Below are 19,943 nucleotides of genomic sequence, written 5' to 3'. Positions count from 1 at the left end.
AATCTTTTTTATAAAATCAATGTATATAAATAAGTGAGATATATTAATGAAATATTTTTGCACCCCAACTATCTGTGCAAGGTAAAATACATACTTGTGATGGGCCTAAACCAATACACATCAGCATGTTAGATTACATGTTTCTTAAAAATAACTTTTTTTTAATAAGGTTTAAAAGTGAGGCTCTAACTGCCAAGAGCACTTAAAAGTCCCAACCCATTTCTAGTCAACCATTGCTAATCAGCTGCCTTGGCTCATCACCTCCTGCTCCTTCACTTCCTCTCCCAGTCACTACCCAAGATTGCTCAACAGCATTGGGTGGTCATTGAATTCTTCTCCCATTGATCATGGTGCCCCAGTGCTGGGTTTCTGAAGCTGTGAATAGTTTTGCAAATCCCTGATGAAATGCAAAAAGCACTTTGGGGGAAAGTTGATAAATGAAAGCTCCATAGAACTTTTTTGTTTAGCACAAGAGCTTAATGGAGCATGATCATGGTGGGTGGTGTGCACCTTCCATGGGGGGCGAGGAGCAAGCCAGAAAACAATCTTGCTGAGAAGGAGAAGGCAGAGACAGTAAACATGCAGCCACGGGCTTTGTAAGAGATTATTTTTGAAATAAGCATATTCCAGTAGGCAACACATATTTTCTATTGCTTTGAAATTGCATCTGCTTTTTGTAAGATTATTATGTAAGAAAAGCCTATTTGCCAGAGTATATGGTTACACATTTTCTACTGACTTTACAAATTGTTCAGATTTCAGTATTTGTTGGCTTCATTATAGACCAGTGTTATTACTGGCAGCTACTATAAGGTATTATAAAAACTTTTTTTATTGTTACCATAGTGTGGCATTAAGAATCAGAAACTCATCAGAAATAAGTGAAAGCTGAAAGGGCAGGAGTCAATTTACATTGAATTACATTTTAAAATCTTGCTAAAATAAATTATATTTTCCCAAAAGGTCAAGGTACTAACAGATCTCCCAGATGTGTGATGGCTTCTGAAGTATCCTCAATAAGAGCCTTCTGTTTCAAACCAAATCCTGCCTGAATATTCTGCTCTGTTGAAGAGGCTCCCTTTGACTGGCCTTTGTGCTTCAGCTCACTTCCTATCCAAGGCACTTGCTGGACCCATTTACAGTTGATCTTCCCCCATACTTTCACATTTTCTATTGGTTTTGATCTCATACCAGCTGAACACAGATTTTCCACCCCAATCACCCATAAACATAGGCAGTAAGGAGGAAGGCACAGTGTGATGAACCATGCACACAGAGGCTCAAGGGCTGGCCTAGATCAAATCAACAGCCAGCCCTATTCTAGACAAATTGCCCACTGCTGGGGGAGGTGTTTCAGTGTCACATTTCTGCCAGTGTGGCACACTCTGACAGGCAGAGGAACCAAAAGATTTCAACCAATTGCTCATCTAAGTGGCTGCTAATCTAATTTAATTGCTCAACTAATTGCGCATCTGAGTGGCACCAAGCACCAGGCAATCCTGTGTCAGAAATGTAGCATCACAAAGGGAGCACATACAGCATTTTGAGGAAACTAGAAAATCAGAAAAAACTCGATTCCCAAATGAAATGGGTTAAATCTGTTCATTGCTTATGTTTTTTCTTTGTTTCATCAGTAAACTGAAACACAAAAAACTGGTTTATAAAATCTCCAATTATACACTCAGGGAAGCGTTTTCCTTCAAAATACTAAACTAGAATTGTAGAAGCATGTGGAGTTTTAGGGCAGCAAACCTGTGCTTACATTCATCCTGATAAACTGAGGCCACAGAACACTCCTGTATTAATTAACAAGCCAGAAAATTTCAGGCTGAAAAGAATAAACACATATGAGAATGTTACACAAGCTGTTGATTTGGAAAACTCCACAAAAACATCAATTATTTTTCTGTCTTTGAAAGCAAAGTGGTCAAAGAACACGAGAGTTGTTTATAATCCAAATGTCCTGGGTATGTGCAGGGCTTCCCTAACTTTTCAGTGACACCAAATGCAGGGGCTGAACTATCTCACTGCACTGAGCTGCGTTGAGTGCTAATGTCAGCAGAAGCCACCGCGCACCCCTGAGGGCAAAACTCATCAGGTCTGCTCTCAGGTCAAGACATTCAGAAAAATCAGGTTTAAGGTCAAATGTGGTGGGACAAAAGGACAGAAAACAAAGCCGAGAAGCCAGCAAAATGAAACTTTCATCTCAATTTATGGCAGCGCTATATGCAGACTACTAGAAAGTATACATCCAGCTTGCTAAGTTTTACTGGGGGAGAGGGAAGGTCAGCCAGAGGAGTGCAGGGCTTTCTGCAGCATTACTAGCCTGAGTAAATGTCCAGCATCTGCTGGTTTCACTAGATTTGACACAGCATCTGTAATACAAGCACTTACAGCACTGCCCCTCTTGATAAATTGCCACAGCATCAGCTCCATTCTTGCGTAGGGACACAAGAGCCTCGCTGAGCCCACCCTTCATAAACACTGCACAAGAGAAAAGAGGATCGCTCACCCATCGGTGTCACACTGCAGTGGTACAAATGACAGGTTATTTTGACACCTACTGGCCAACTCCACGTACAGCATTGTTAAATTCCCAAATTCCCAGGCTTCAACAGTGCCAAGAGAAGGCAAATGTTTAAGCCAGACTCAGTACAGTAAAAACTATTTTTCTTTCCTTTTAGGTTTTTTTTTCTACTGGAAGTCAATGTATGATTGGAAAATGTAAAGGCAGGACTGCTAAATATCCCAGGCTAGTCTGAATCACAGGTTTACTTTAAAATCATTTGAGAAGATAAGGACAAGGAGAGGATAGGAAGGAAGAAGAACACATGGACTGGGAAGCAGGATGCTGCTTGGAGAATGTAACATTTACTTTGTAAGCACTGGCGTGGTTAATGGCTCTAAAATAGCTCTTATGCATTGAGGCATGAAATCCATTGCCAGGTCCAGGTGTTGAAAAAGGACTTGACTGATAAGAAAAGGCTGGCCAGAATTGAGAGCACCACCAATGATATAAACAGCTGTCATTTGGAGGAGAAAAGGATTAATCACCACTGGAAGCTAATCAGAACACCATTGCCCCTAAATACAGTTAGAGGATTATAGTATCAGGATCCATGCCGAGAGAGGGTGCTGGTATATTACAAGTCAGTTAAAATGCATCATGAAAGTAAAACCTGTGGGTCCAGGGTGAAAAGATTAATGAACCTTACAAGATTTTGACACTGGGAGTCAAAAAGCCTGGTTACTGTCAATCTGTCCTGACAGGCTGACACAGGTAGAGAAGCAGTAGATGCAGACACAAAGTGGTGATTCTGCTTAGTTAGTTGGATCTACAAAATGGAGAAATTATTAATTCCTAATATTCTTTGAGAGAGGAACTGAGTGCATTCATTTAAGCACCAATCCCTGGATTCTCCAATCTTCTCTCCAATCTTTGCAAGAGCTTCCACACTCCCCATTTCTCTGGATGTGCAGCTGAACAGAAAAGGGATCCCACAGAGCAAAGCAAAGCAAAGTTCAGAGAAATGCTCAGTTGAAATAGAACAAATTTTCCATCTTTCTGCTCTTCCCACCCAGTCCTTTGGATTTAGCTATCCTGTAGAAAGCTCAAGCAACAAGTAATACCATATTTTTTTCGCAAATAAGGAGTACAAGCAACATATTGCAAGAAAACAAGACAAACATACTTTCCATTTGGTTTTTAACCTATGAAATTTAACAATTAGCACCATATATCACATTATGCACAAAGGAGAGGTGAGAATTGGCAAAATAATAGATTTTAAATTGTTGAGATCTAGTACTAGCTCACCTTAGTCAGCCAGACTTGGACATGCAGCAGCTGTTCAGTTGGAACACTGAAGAAGTACACTCATGATAAGAGATGGAAAAAATTTTCCAAGCTGAAAAGTTTATGAAAAATCTTCATGCTGAACACTGGAAGGGATCAAAGTCTTAAAAATTTTTCTTTCTTCCCCCTCTTATTATGCTAAGGGCAATTTATTTTCACTCTGCCATTAAATGGAAACTTGTCCTCCATGGATAAGGAAACTGGTTTGGGCCCAGCATGGTGATTGCTCATATAATACAGAGAGTACAGACATTTTCATACAAATTTTTGCCCGTCCTAGTTCTTTATCACTCTCAACCTCCATATTAATTTATTTTTTAGAGAGAAGCACTCCATTACCTTTTTTTGCTTTTTTTTTCACTGATTTTTCTCTGTCCTTTTACCATACTCTTGAAATGAAACATGAACCTTGTAATGTTCAAGATTGAGCTGGACCTTGAAAGTGATGATATCTGAACAGGTTTCAAATTAGACAAAATGAATTCTTCATTCAGTTGCTTAGGAAAAGATATAAACCTGTTTAGAGAGATGTGGGGACTGACTTATGTTTTCAAACAGCACAGAATGTCTTTACAAGAATTCTGTGCAATATTTGGGATACTGAGTCGTTGCAGAAGGATTTTGTACCCCACAACACAGAGGGTTCCAGTGTTGAGAGCACTCATACAGAGTTCATATTTTACTTGGGACATTTTTTAGGCAATCAGTTTGTCAGTTAATATCACCCCTGCATGGTTGCAATTAAAAAATCAAAGCAAAGCCAAAAATGAAATACTATGAGAACCTCTTTTGAAGTTTGTCCTTATCTGGCAAAATGTGTCTCTTCAGGCTGTTTATCCCAATGATGGGGAACATTTTTTTGCTCTCCTCTGAAAATTACAGTCCCAGTAATGTAAAGCATTGTGGTGAGAGTGGTATGAGCATAAATATGGATACAAGAGGAATTCCAGTGTGAGGATTTAGCCTGTGCCTGTAAGCAAGGGCAGTCGTTGGCATCTGCAGAGTAAGAGGTGCTGACTGCAGTTCCTCAAGAGTTGTTAAACACATTTTTCTTTGTATTTGACTTCACTGGATGTGGACATCCGTGTATCAGGATGGAAACATTGCAATTCCACTGTCAGACAAGGAGGCACAGAAACTGCAGATGCACAGGGAAAGCATAAAGAAAACTGAACAAGTCATCTTGAAGGGCAGCAGTCTCAGAGGCCAGGTGCCAGTACTCTTTTTGTAGGCCTCTTGGGAAAACAGAATTTTAAGAACTGATACTTAAAATTCATCTGCATGTAAAGCCAGTGTCACTGTCTCCTACCCAATAAAACAATAGGAAAAATTCTTGAGTTTATGCCCTCCAGCTAATTCAGCTAAAGAGCTAGAAGGAGCATCCATTGCATCTCAATTTTAGCAGTGCAGAATCAAGGTTCTTGAAACTTTATACCAACAAATGGTGAAGCTAAAAGTCCCTGGTAGCCATTGAGCCTGAGGTCAGATATTCCACAGCTGCACTCCAAACACAAAAAGAACTTTTATCTTAAGCCTCCCATGATACTTCAGATGCCTTAAGCAAAATTCTCCCCTTTCACATGCACACTGGGTTTCATCTCTTCTGGTTTTTGCTCTCCTCCTGTGGCCAGTTAGTGGGATTCCACTTGAGCAGAGCAGGCAGACATGATCTCTTGATTCCTCGGGGAAAGAAATTTTATTTTAACAAGGCTGCCCAGGAAGATCAGAACGGATATTAATAATATTGTCATTGTCGTTATTATTATTATTATTATTATTATTGACACATTTGGCTCCTTCCAGCATCAAGAATGTGTGTACCCATTCCTGTTGGAAGAACAGGAAGATTGTGAAAAAATTTTGTGGCTTCATTCCTCTTCCTCACCAAGATTTTATTTCCTCATTGTATCATTAACATACTACACTTTTGCTGGATAAGGAAAGATACTGTCCCATTTGTTAACACATACCTGAGTGTAATAGCCCAGGGATGGGTTGAGAATTACACCCAAAAGCACTTAATAAAGCCTTCACTTCCAGTGAAGAAGGCTACATGCAGGTACTGAAGAGAATGAGTGCAGGGATGACAAGGCTAGTATAACAAAGGATTAGTGCTGTGTGCTGCTTGCTGTGCAGCTGTAGTTTGTACAAGCAGAAAGAAGCCATGTGTCAGAAGTGGGGACAGAAGAAGGAGTCAATAGTTGGCCAAACTAAGGCAACTTTGCATCTGTAGGGATTGCAGATATGTATATGGGTAAAACAAAGGAAACCCCAGAGCCCACTTTTCCTTCCACTAACTATCTGGCCTCTGAACTCTGAGCATCTCTCCCCCGACAGCTATAGTTCTCTTGGCTTGTTTGAGGATTTAATTTCAAATTATACATGTGCAAAACCAGACTGAAATCCCATTTTACCATTGGTTTGATCACTACTGCCTGAACTATAATTCTAAAATATAGTGACTGTAATGTAGTTATGCTTCTTGTTTGCTCTTTGTAGTATAATAAGATACAGAAGCCAGGAACCCACTGTGTCAAGCAATGTGCAAACATATCCCTGTACGATTCTTCCTCCATGAGTTTACAATTTAAATACACAAGGGTTGAACTATGTTAACAGTACTGCTACTTCCCTTTTTTTTTACTAGGCTCTGAAAGACCTAAACACCAAGTTGACTATATGTGTTATAAACATTTTCTAAACATTATTTACCCAAAAGGCAGGATAGCAGCTCTGAAAGTATAAGTACAATGTAGAGTCACTCAAAATACACATAACTTTCCCATGCCTCTCCCTTGCAATCCATTTAACACAAACACCCACTACTGTTTCCTCCTAACACCTTTATGTTAAGTATTTCCACCAAAACCAGAGCTTCCCTTTACCTTCAAGACACCATTTGACAATGACCTCATCCTTTTGCCCAGACAGCAATATCTTCTAACTGCCCCATTTCTGACTGTGGCTTTTCCCACACTATCATAAGTTTAGCAGAGCTTCCAGCTAGACATGGCAGAATCCACTTAAAAATATTTCTGTTGCAAACTAATTTCTCCTTGCTACACTTATTAGAGAGCAGTTGCTGTACTGTGCTAGATTATCTTTTTTGTCTTAGATGATGCCCAAAGACAGCAGGTTCTGTAGGACCTACAACTGTAATGGCTCCAATGGACAGCTTGACATGGAAACAAAGCTGAAGTTTATGATAAATATAATGCCACCTTCACTTCTGAATTAATTCCATCTTCTTCTTCCCAAATATGTAACTTGAAAATTAATCCTTCCAGCATGTTTCCCAGTGCATATTTTCTTTCCACATTTAAGCACTAAACTGAATGAGCAAGGGACTGGGTCTGTTTTGTATCTCACATGAACTGAGCAGCTCTGTAATTTGTGATGGATATGTGAAAGTGAACAAGGGAAAATACCACCTGAAGTTTCCATTGCAGACCACTGACTAAATTCATACCCAGACATTAAATATTGATTTCCAGAACAGACTGGAATAGCTTCTCCTTTGTGACCCACTAACAGACCTCTTGTAATTTAGCTTTTTTTCTTTCAGGAATCATGTACTTAAGGTTTAACTGGTTGAAGTTGCGTAAATTTAGGATCTTGATGGAGATTCTCACTTATTGTAAAAATATATGTTTCTTGCCCTGTCAAAATTATTTAGAAGTCATTATAATGAAAGAATACCTCAGAAGCATCTTTCTGTCACACGTGCATTGCTCAGGAAAACTTTCCACATTTTAAGTAGTTTACCCGTATTGCCATCAGTGGCTTCATCTTCGTATATTGAATATTAAATAACTGATTCTGGTGATTAAAAATATTCAGACATTTACTTAATGGACATTTATTTGCTGAAGAGGCTACCATTTTAAAGCTATTCATCTTGTGTTAAGTAGTTTATTACATGTAACTAGCCCATTCAGAATTCAAGGAGCTTTGATTTCACTAATATTAATATTTGTCCTAAGTTACCAGTAATGATGGATACCAGTTTGAAACAATCTCTTTTCCTTTATATATATGACCTGCAACCACCCAAGCTGCGAGCCCGCTGCAGATGCACCAAAGTATTCATCTTCTAGTTACAGTCATGTCTAGGTTTTCCTCTTTGCTCTATACCTTATCAAAACAGCTGCAGGAGTTTGGTGAGAAACTGATTTTATTGTGTATTCTAAATAGTTGACTACTCAGCCAAAATAAACTTTGGCCTTCTAGTAGCTTAAAGGCAGTATTGGCATATGTAAAACAAAACACACAACAATACATACCATGATGAGTGCCAGATGTTCATGGCCGAAAACACACAGCTGTTGGGCTTAGATCACCTGAACTCATTTTAAAGCCAAAGACAGCAGTCACCTTTGTTGAGCTGTCAGATTAACAGCAGGACTGCAAAGACTGGAAGCAAGGGTGGGTCGTCTCAGTTACACTCAAGAATGCCAATTTATGCCTCATCAGCCAGCTGTCATGTAAAATTCCTTATGATAGACAGAACTAAAAATAACCCATTTGTCTTAAATGCAGTTATGTACTTTGGAATAATCTAGTTGTAGTTGCTCTTCTATCAGAAGCTGAATGTTTCTCAAGCTAACTGCAGAACCCAATAGACCACAATTCTTCTCAATTCTCTCTGAACTGCTCAATATATCATTGAGCAGTTCAGAGAGAACTTATTCAGGAAGACTAAATATCACCATGCCATGAATCATGAGCAAATGGACTGCCAAACCCTGAATTCTATATAACAATAAAATAATAGCTAAGAATTACTATTATCCTTCATACTCATGCACAAGATAAATATTGGATGATACATATCCCTGATATAGAGCTCCAATAAAGATAAATAGATTATAGCAAACAATTAAACGATTAAAGGTGGAGTTACCCTATCGCTGAAACTCTGGCAAAACAAGTCCCCAGAAGAGCACTTCCCTTAAAGGGATATAGCTACAGGATTTTAAGTCATTTTGATGAAAACCAGTTGTGAGACTAAACACAATATTCTATTCCCAGTGCTAAATTACAGTAAAAGTAATAAATATTTTCCTCAGTTTTCTGAGCACTCAAACAGCAGGATCATGTATTTTATAAGGATTCAGAAGTTACAGTGTTTGGATCAGTGGTCTAAAATTCTGCTAGTTGGCACAGACATAAACATAAGCAAACTATTTGCAAATGACAATAACCAAGTGAATAGTTTATTTTTAAAACTATTTTTGTTGATATTTATCCTACGAATGTATCCTGTGGAAGGCACCTAAAAATCTGTTGTGTTTACACTTGTTTTGGTTCTTTCTCTAAAATTCAGTTGGGGCCAATTCCACAAGTATGTTTATCTGTGTGTTTTATTTTCTCATCTTCTTACTATTTGACAAAATCATCTTTTGCCCTTCTTAGTAACATTAATACATAAAACAAAACTCCTTTAGGCAAGATATTCTTGCCCACAGTAAGTAAATTTAAAGATGTACTTCTGATTACATAAAGAAGCAAAGCTTGAACAAAAACTTTCTTAACTGGCAGCCATCATTCTACTTAAGACACATGAGCACATCTGGGATGTTTTCTCCTACTGAAGACAAATGTAAAATTCACATGGTGCTCGTTCACAAAAGATTTGGCTCTCAGAGTCCACACCTTAAATTCCTTCTTCTCAGTGTCCACGTGCACATCCATGCTGAATTTCCCCAGGACAACTCTGTAAACGGTAAAATTATACACTTAAGTTTTTTAGTCTTGTGTCTCTTACTTAAGAGAACTTACTCTGGCCTCACTTAGAACCAATATGCTCTAATATTTGTCTGATATGCAAAGCAGGTCATGATAGAAAGTTCAGGATGCATTAAACATTTTCTGAAAAAATTAAATCAGCCTTGATGGAAAGACTTTATGCAAAGAATCTATGAGGTCCATCTGCTTTACATAGGGTATGAGAGCCCATGAGATTCTTATAGTTTCATATTCTGCTATTAGTTAAGGACTTTATTGCTTCCTAAATAAATACAGCAATTCAATCCATAAACTTACCACTGTATAACATATTTGGTACGACAGGCCTGACATTACCCATCTGAACATGTGATTACCAGAGACAGGTGAACAATTCTTCCTTCAAAGCACTCTATTTCTACATGTGCTGAAAGAAACAACAAGAAAAAAATGAAACATAACAAATATCTTAAATATTTTCATTGCTGTAAAAATCTCACAGGTGGTCTCATGGAAATACCCACTTTTTATTAAGTCTAATAAATTCAATGCTTCCTAAAGTTGTAGCCTCAAATGAAGAATTTAATTGCTAAAATAGCACAAAACATTTATTCACACATCTGGTTGGAATTCCTTTTCTCTGACAAATTTAATCAGTTTAATTATCTATTTGACAGACACATAGACAAAGAAAAACCTCAACAAGATACGTGCTTCAATTAATCTTTACAAAAATTTGTATAATCTAACAGATGGATCAAACTTTATGCAAGTATTTGACCAAAGGCTATAAATCAACAGTGACATGTTTTCTTTCAGGCAAAGAAATTAATGTTGTTTCACAAAGTTAGACAAAGGATTTGTTAATCTTACAATAGTTCCCTTCCTCATAAAACTATCTACTACATAGAGAATATTAATGATACAGCATTCTTAACCATGGCAAAGAAAGGATAGGTTTATTATGTGTTATTCTTGTTAAGTAATTTTCTTTTATTAATGTAAAGAACTTCATAGCTTTGCACTACAGCAAACTAATTCACAGTAACACTGAGGAACAAACAGTAAAACTCCCCAAGAGGCAGACCCCCCAGTTACCATCTAATCTCACAGCACTCTGCCAAAGCAGAGGCACTGCTCTGGTTTCAAATTTTTCATTGCATTTTTAAAAATGCAGAAAACTGTGATATGAAAATAAAATTTGACCAAGGAAGGTGGCAATATTCTAGGAATAGCTCCAAAAGATGATTTGTGCTGTACAGGAGAGAGGTCTATGTCACTGCTGACCCTCACTGTGACAGATGTCCCCACAGTCCTGCCTGTCCCTGGCCAGGGAGTTTCTGCTGCTCCAGTGTCCGGAGCACGGGCACCACTGGGGCTGGGCACACCTGCAGTCGGCTCTCGGAGAGCTGCTCTGGGTGCATGGGCTGAAAGCCTCAGTTCAGATCAGTCTGGACCTCCCAAGCTGCCCTCAGAAGGAAAAGTAAACTCACAGCTTCTCCCCCACTAACCAAAACACACAGCAGCTGAGGAGCCGTGGTCTGCAGCAGGTCACTGTGTCACCCCCTCTCGCTCTCCGTGCCCCCACACACATACCTGGCCACGCTGACAGCACCACTTGAAGCCTCAGCAGCCACAGGAGCTCCTGCCACCCCTCTGAGGAGTGACACACCAAACACACAGCAAATCTCATCAGGGAAGGGGGTCTCCTAGCAGCTGAGTGCCTGCAGGCCCTATAGAGATGGTCAGAACTGCTGCTGCCCTGTGCACAGCTGTTGCTGATCAGCTGGGTGCTGGCATCTTCCTACACACCAGCTCAAGCAGCTTCAAACAAAGGGAAGAATTAAACTTGCAACTCCCTCCTGCTATGAGAGTGAGCACCATAGCTAAGAGGAATGCCAAATCCATTCATTATTTAGGCAACCTTCAAAAAGAAGCCTTGTCCCTCAGCAGAGGAACATACACCATGCTGCTGTCACAGTGTGCCTTACTATTGGCACCTTGGAGTGGCAATACCTCTTACTCTTTTAAGCACAAGTGAGAAGCCACAGGAAGAAATTTTATCTGGCATAAAAATACAGTCTCTTGGTTATGACCTTCAGCATTCTGCTCTGTGAGAAGTAAAAGGAGCTTTGACAGCAATTAAGGAGCTGGCAATATGCAGAGCAATCCAGACAGTGTAATGTAGAATGGGGTGGGAGCAAGAATTTCATTTAAATCTTCCACTTGTTAAATACATCTTTCCATCTGTCTCTGAGTCAGCAGCATCCCCCTCAAGGTTGACACAAAGCTCAAGAGGAAACGAAACTGCTCCAAAATATTTTTGAACTTAACCTATCAAGCCAAAATTTAAAACCATCTGAGGTTCACTCACTCAGAAAGAGAAGGTGGGGGTATTCCTTTCTGAACCATGAGTGGACTTCAAAGGTATACTCTTTTCACTTCAATGTGAAAAGCAGACCCAGACCTCTAAAGCTACAAAGCCCTAACGCCCTTGATGTCTTAAAGATTATTTCAAATAAAATCAAAATTAATACCAGATGGGGAGGGGCAAGAAGGCCAGAAGAAGTGAAAAAAAAATTAACTTTCTGTTTTATCTGCAGTTATTTTTGGCATTTCATAGAGGTACTTTAATTTCTTTACCCTTTAGTCTGCTATGACTAACTAATTCCACGCTTAACTGGTAGTGACTATTGGCAATTTTGCTCGCTTGTCAGATAATCACAGCAGTTAATTTATCCATATTTTTTATTTAATAGTGCTGGGCAAATACATTAAAATTTATTTGCGAATACTATTCCCTTGTCGATTATGTCTTCTGCTTTTTCACTGCACTTTGCAACCTGCTTCTTTACTTGGGCCCTGGATCCTGCTGGAGCTTGTGGACAGAACTTGCTGCTCACATGGAGCCAGGCAGTGGGACTGGGCAGGACTCAAAAACTATCTCATGCAGACCATGAATACATGTGGTCAAACTGCATTTAGAGGATAAAAAAAGAAAAAAAACAACCCTTACTTCACAGAAATAGCTATTACAAATTCAACTTGGAAACAGGGAGCAAGATAGCACATTTTTCAGTCTTATGCTTTCCATAAGGAAACAAAAAGAATAATGTGCAAAACCAACAAATGATCCTATGGCATGAAAACCTTGCAGTAACCAGCATAAGCAAAAAACCCCACAGACTACAATTAATTTGCACGAACTACTGATGGAGCTTTAAGAATATGAACTCATTCCCAACACAACCTGTTTGTGGTAACTTGGAATAATCTTGAGGGATATATTTTAAGAAGATGAAAAGGCCCCTTTTTACAATGTTGCTCGATCAATCTAACTGAAAACCAACAAAAATATAGGATAATTTGGTTTAAAGTCTACTAAACTTCTCTTGGCAGCCTTGGCTTCACCATAGCTTATTTATTTATGCATGTATATTATATCCAACATATATATTATATTATACTATATTACATTTATAATGTAATGTAATGTAATGTAATGTAATGTATAATTAATATAATAATCAAGGAAGCCATATGGAAAAACATTAAGGCTCCAAAACCAGAAACAGGAAAGTTAGCAAAAAAGGCAAAGTTGCCTGTTCCACCATAGTGCTGTCTGCTCATGCCTATACATTTTGACACCATCTCCCATTACACAGCCACTTACTCTTTCCCTTAATGAAACTCTCACCCAGATACTGGATGAGATATTTTCTTCCTCCCTCACCCAGAAAGGTGTGGCATATTCTGTTACTTACTGCCTGAAAGCCTGGCTGGGAGGGCAGGATTCATTTCCTCAGTGGTGGATGTGGTGTTGCACATCCCCATAGTAACTGACTGCTTCAACCACGTGTGCATTTTCACAACACCCCTGTCTCCATCCTCCATCACTCTGCTTACTCCCAATCCCTTTGGCAGCCTGTCCCCTTCCACAGTTCCATGCCCCAGTCACCCAATTTCTCATGCAGTCTTGGTCTCAGCCACACCTAGAGAATAAGGTTTCCATCCAAGTCATGACTCCAGCAAAAACAAAATTTAGAAAAGGTGGGGTTTAACCCAGACTTCCTTGAATTCCTTCTGATGAGCTCCTCTCCAAAGCCTGAAGACCCTCTTGAGAGGTGAAACAACCCCAGCAGCCAAAATTCAGCAAAATTTTTAAAAAACCTGTGCAGAGAATTGGAAGGGATAATTTAATGTGGTGAATCATTACAGAGGAAGTTGCAGCAGCTCTGCCAATAATTTTTATACAAGACATCAGTTTCTAGTAAAAACAAATTTGAACTGAAAAAAAAAAGAGCACATAGGGTTAAAAACACCCCCGGGGGGGGGGGGGGGGGGGATGTTTTTAACACCCCCTAATAGAGGGAAGCACTCACAGAAGCCACTTTCAAGATACTTCATTCTGCACCACTTTAAGGACCAGTTCTCAGCAAAACATGCCAAGGAGAGAAAAGTAATTTTAGAAAAGTAATTTTACAGAAAGCAGGCAACATTACCAGTTGTAGCGAGAAGTGTTGTTTATATGTATTTTCTAGTTCAAAAAGCAAAATATATTACATATTCTGAAGTGACTCTTGCTATCTTTTCAGATTTGAGGTTTTTTGAAAAAAAATCCAGTAATATGAAATGACACTTCATTACTGGATTTGTTGAGGGCAGGAGTAATGTTTAGACACAGTGTTAAAACTTCTTCTCTCTACAGTAACTGAAAAAATATTCTTGGAAACTTTCTCCCATTAAGATCATTTTAGCAGTTAAATCAACACACTCACACATGTTGAGGAACAGCCTCTGTTGATGAGTTGGTCAGTCACAAACACAAATCCAGATTCTCATTACTAAGGCTGTGCTCCTCTGCATCTCTGCCTGCAGGCTCTCCTGGAACTGACAAATTATGTGATCTGGATAATTCAGGGAGACCAGATGTGGGTTCACATCTGGGACCAAATGCATCTCTTCTGCATATTCCAAGGTTGAGCTCCATGATCTTGGAGGTCTTTTCCAACCTGCATGATTCAATGATTCTATGATCACTGAGCGCCAGCTCCTAAGAGGAGACCATAGATCCACATGGGAACACTACACTAATTTTAAACTTTGCTGTCCTAAAACCTAATGGTCTGTCCTCTGTCAGCCTCTGGACAGACTCCTCTCCAGCCCTCAGAGTGTGGCACTGTCTCTGCATCTCAGAGTTCACAGTCTGAGTGCAGATGCCAGGGGCCAAGACTGGTGGCCTTGGATCCAAGTGCTGGAGGCTTGTGTGCACTCCCTGGGTCACTGCTGTCCCCTGGAGCTGCCCTGCTAAGGACAGCACTGCAGCTGAGCTCCTCCCAAGGCCAACAAAACATTTTCATTCATGTAGACTGAAAAATGCCACAGCAGCATAGACATACTGGCCTTTCACTCTGCAGTTTCACCTCTGATAGCAAATCTCTGCTACAGGCATGAAAAAAACTAACCTTTTCTTTTATCAAATAATTTATGCAAGAAAATATACCTGCAATATCAGCTTCCAGAGAACTCCCAGCAATCAGGAGCATTCAGACTCTACAGGAAGCCTCCCCACCTTCAAACATCATAGAACAAGGCAGATAAATCTTTTCTACTTGCGGCTTTAAGAGCAAGAACAATATATCAAGTAAAAAAATAAAATATTAGCAGCACACTGAAAAAAAAAATGGACTGGGGTTTATTTCAGTTTTATCAAATCCCAGTAAATTTCTGGAACATTTAGTCAGCTGTTATGGATAAAAAGTAATATCTTAAATATTTTGAAGTATCATCAGATATAAGATTCTCTCATAAATTACGAATTGAAAGGTCAGTGACTCTGTGAGTGTAAATGGTAGCCAATTAGAAATCAAAGGCAGCAGTCCAACTATTATGAAATTCATGTCCTGACTCTACTAAGAGCAGATTAAGTAATGTGTAGCTCCATGGATAAACTCTTAGTCCTTCATGAAGCTATTATTTATTAAAATTAAACAAATGTTTTGAAGGCCACATCACCTTAGTATAGGAACAACCTTGGATCAAGGAGCCTCTGCTTTTAGTCCGTAATTACTTTATAATTAATACCTTATAATTGCTCATAGTTTTAACACTTTCTAAAAGAGGCATTCTGCAGGTAAGGGACATAAACCCTCCTTAGGGTGGTGCCAGCCATCTCCTTGGGTAGTGATGTATTGATCTGAAGGAATGGGAAACTTGAAATCTCACAACACAACAGGTGTGGATTTCCTGAGCTGCTGCTGCGTGTCTGCCACAGAACCAGGGGGAAGTCCAGATCTCCAGGCCCCGATCCAAGAGCTCTGTCCATGGCCCTCTCTTTAAATGCCTGATGATCAGGGTTTAACCAGAATTCCTTTCTGATGGGGATCTGCCGAGGTGTCACCATTTAGCACTCAAGAAGGGATTTTTCAGACAATAACACAGAAGTGCCTGTACAGGCAAGGCATCCTCTGATCCTAGCAGTGATGGCTCAGGCAATGCCACCCAACATGACAGTCATGTCCAGCTCTTGCCTCCTACGCAGACAGTGTTGCAATGCCACCATGTAACTTCTTCACAATGAACATGTGTTGTGGGCATTACTATCCACACTGCACATGAATGTAGCATTTTGAAGAGCAGGAATTTATGGACAGACTCCCTTTGCTTTCCCTGGGAATCCAGGAAGCCTTGTTTGGCCTCCACCTTGAGAGGTGGAAACAGAAGGGCTACTCATTCTTTACCACCTGAATAAGTCATTTTAATTAGCAAATCCAATGTCAACAAGCATCACAGATCACAGGACAGTGTGCTGCCTTTAGCCAAATCCAACCTACAGAGCTTTTTATTTCCACCTCTAAGGGTGCATCTGAACCTCTCTTCACCCTTATCTCTCTACATCCATACTTGGCTCCTGAGTCCTACTTACAAAGTGAACTCTTTGTGACAAGACCATCATTTGTTTCTGCATTTGAACAGCGTCAAGTTTTGCTAATTCCAGAACAACACTGGTGCTTTAGCACTTTTTGATAAAGATAACAAATACATATTTTTCTGTTTCCTCTAGCAAAGAAACAAAACCCTCCAAATCACAAAGAGAAATGTCTAGATTTGATTGATTTGACCAAATGTCTACCATTTACATGTCATCTTCACTTATGTGGCATAAACATTTACGTACATGACATACTCACAGAGCAAATTCAAATTAACAGGCTATACCTAAGGATTGTAGCTTGCATACAAGTGGGCAACTTCAGTGTTGCTGCATGTGGACATAATGACATTAGTCAGTGACAGCCATGTTCTAAACACATGCTTCTCCCACATGGTTGCTCTTGATCCGGGAGCAAAACTACACAAGAAAGCTTCTAACCAATATGGAGTCATACATACCATCAAGTTACAGTCCCTTCCTCAAGTCAACTTATTCACCTTCAGATGGAAGAGAAGAGAAAGGTACACTGGAAACTACAACTGTTCCTTTTGTGAAAAAAAGTGACAGAAAACACAGGGAGGAATGTAAAGCGCTTCTTTGCAATGAATTTCAGATAGGCTGAAAGGGGACTCTGTACCTATCCTCTCTCTGTCTTCTCTGCTGTTTCAAGAAACCTCTAAAGAGGAACAGAAAAAGGGCAGGTCATTTTGTGCTTAAGGTAATCATCTTTCTTCATTGAAATTTATATTTTAAAAGAAAACACAAATTATTTTATATAAAAAGAAGTTAAAGATATCAATTTTTAAAACCTGAGGTAACTCTAGCCCTGCAATCAGATGCTCAAGTACTCATCTCCTTTAAGGTATCTGAAATATCTCCTATATGGAACACAGTCAGAACTGTCTTTTGGTGACAGATATTCTTCGATCAGGCAGCTGATTTAAAAAAATTCTTGAAAATCAATATCTGTTGTGTTTATGCCATTAACAGCAACATGAAAGGGAAAACAAATGATGGTTTGAATATCTAGGAGCTCAGGAAAGGATGTGTTTGCAGACTGGCTTTCTGCAGGTGGAACTGATGTCAAGAGGAGGTCATATAGTGGTGAGCAGGATGAGAAAAAGGTCGCTTGTCATTACAGCTTTTGGATGGTCATAAAAAGGTGTACAGTTTGCCAGGTCTGTGATTCCATGAGTTGTTTTCACCTAAACACTGACCAGTGGTGCCTCTGTGCTCCAGCTCACTGTCACTCCAGCCATGCTTAAAGAATCCTTGCCAAGCCACATTGATCCTGTCTTCTAATGCTCCACTTCCACATTTTTTTAAGCTGGATCATTTTCCCAGCTTATATTATAACATAAATAATTGTGCTGCCTTAATGACAGTGAAGTGGAGGGAGAATTTGAAATACTGCAGTCTGATACTGCTGTGAACATCCAAGTGCTTTGGTGAAATGACACTGAAAGTTGGTTTGCATTCCTATTCTCCAACCATATTCCAATTGTCCTACATCCCACTGCAGCTCTTACTGCACCACATAAATAAAAGAAGAAGGTGAGTTCTGGTCAGGAATGCCATTTTTGCTCCACAGCAAGTAACAACATTCCAGTGCTCTGCAAGGCTTCTTGGACCTGCTTTATTTACTGTATCGATGTAGTCAACATAGCTTAGAGTCAGATATATCTAATATCTACCACTAGATACTGCAGGTATTTCCAAATTTTAGCCATGTAGTCTAATATATGCTTCTAGCAGTACTGAAACACTTGGCTTAAAGCAGTTAATAGAGATAGATGGAGAGAGAACCCAGCGCCTAAAACTTTGCTAGCACCAACTACCAAGACACTCATTATTGCCAAAGTGTTTGGAGGTTCCCATATATTTATATGCACACAGATGTACGTGTGTGTGTGAGCACAATGCCCTGTTAAAGTACCCAGGGATAGAAAAAACAGCTCAGAATGATTGCTGCTGAGGGTGGCTGCAGGTGTGAAGGGCAACAGAACAACAGAAACCACTGCTCCAATGAGTGGAACAGTAAAAGAAAACAATATTTTTTAAAAGTGGTTTTGGTAACTTTTTGGTTTTTACAAAAATAATTAGGGAAAGGAACAGACCAGAAAAAAAACTAATTTTTTTCATTAATTTAAAGGAATCCCAAAACTGACTAAAATGATTAAGGCACACTTAGGCAAAGCATCCATCTATCCCCAGGCCTTGCCAGAATGCCTCAGTGATCACTTGTATTAGCCTTCAGCTGCCAGTTGTGTGTCTTCGGAGCAGAAATAGACATCTTTTAATGTTTATGAATTGCATGATGTAAACAGTCAACTAACCTTGCTGGGATAACTTTCATAAACTTGGGCCTATTTGTTACCTGAAATACACCTTGTCCAGGTCCATCCCAAATATTTGGCTACATGAGGGATACCATCAGACTGTACACTTGCACAATGGAAGCATTGACAAGAATCCTAGAAAATATTGCTTGGTGCCTCCCATGTCTAAACAAGGAACCAGTCAAAGCTACCACTCCACCACAGTACACAAGCACAGGACATTCCCACAAACGCCCACGGCAGCCCACTGGATGGAGTGCTGTGGTCAGCCTGCAAAGAGTTCCAAGACAGCTTAAGTGGTTTGTACAAATGCACACAGGGAGCGTTAGGAGCTCCTCCAATTCAGAGCCAAAGATTCTGCCAATTTCCATTGAAAATGCTGGTCTGCAATGCCCAGTTCCAAATAAATTCAAAGACATTGTCATCTGAATTTCTTGTTGAATAGGAGCCAATTAGACTAATAAGATTCTATAAATAGGCAAAAAAACCCAATTCACCAGTCACCAATTTTCATTTCCTAGCACTTGTACCACACTAGGTGAGTTAGGAGTAGAGAAACAATCACAAAGACCAGAATTATCATGAGCTGCTTCCAGCACTCCCTCTGAATGGATACTACAGCACCATACTGAATGCTCCTCAGAGAGTCAGCTAATGAAGTGCCTGCACAAGGATCTGGATTCAGACTTTCTCAAAAGCTGCATCAGAAACAGTGTCCAACCTGAATCAGTATGGTTCTCAGCCAAAGTGGAAAAGACTGCCCACAGCAGGAGGATGCAGAAACATCCAACCTGTTGTCACAACTAGAACTACAGTAGGTTTACATCCACCTGAAAACTAATAATAATAATAATAATAATAATAATAATAATAATAATAATAATAATAATAATAATAATAATTTTTTTAAAAGTCAGTTGGTGTCTTATCCAAAAGACAGGGGAAGACATTCAATTGCCTCTGACGTGCAAATCAAACTAATTATGTATCAGTCAATTAACTTACACTTCCCCAACTGCAGTATCTGGCTGAAGCTTCTACAAGCCTGCTCAGCTGCACTTCAGTGTCACTACTACCTGTCACCTCA

This window comes from Haemorhous mexicanus, chromosome 4 (genome assembly GCF_027477595.1).
Source record: "Haemorhous mexicanus isolate bHaeMex1 chromosome 4, bHaeMex1.pri, whole genome shotgun sequence".
NCBI lineage: Eukaryota > Metazoa > Chordata > Aves > Passeriformes > Fringillidae > Haemorhous > Haemorhous mexicanus.
This window is presented reverse-complemented; position numbering follows the sequence as displayed.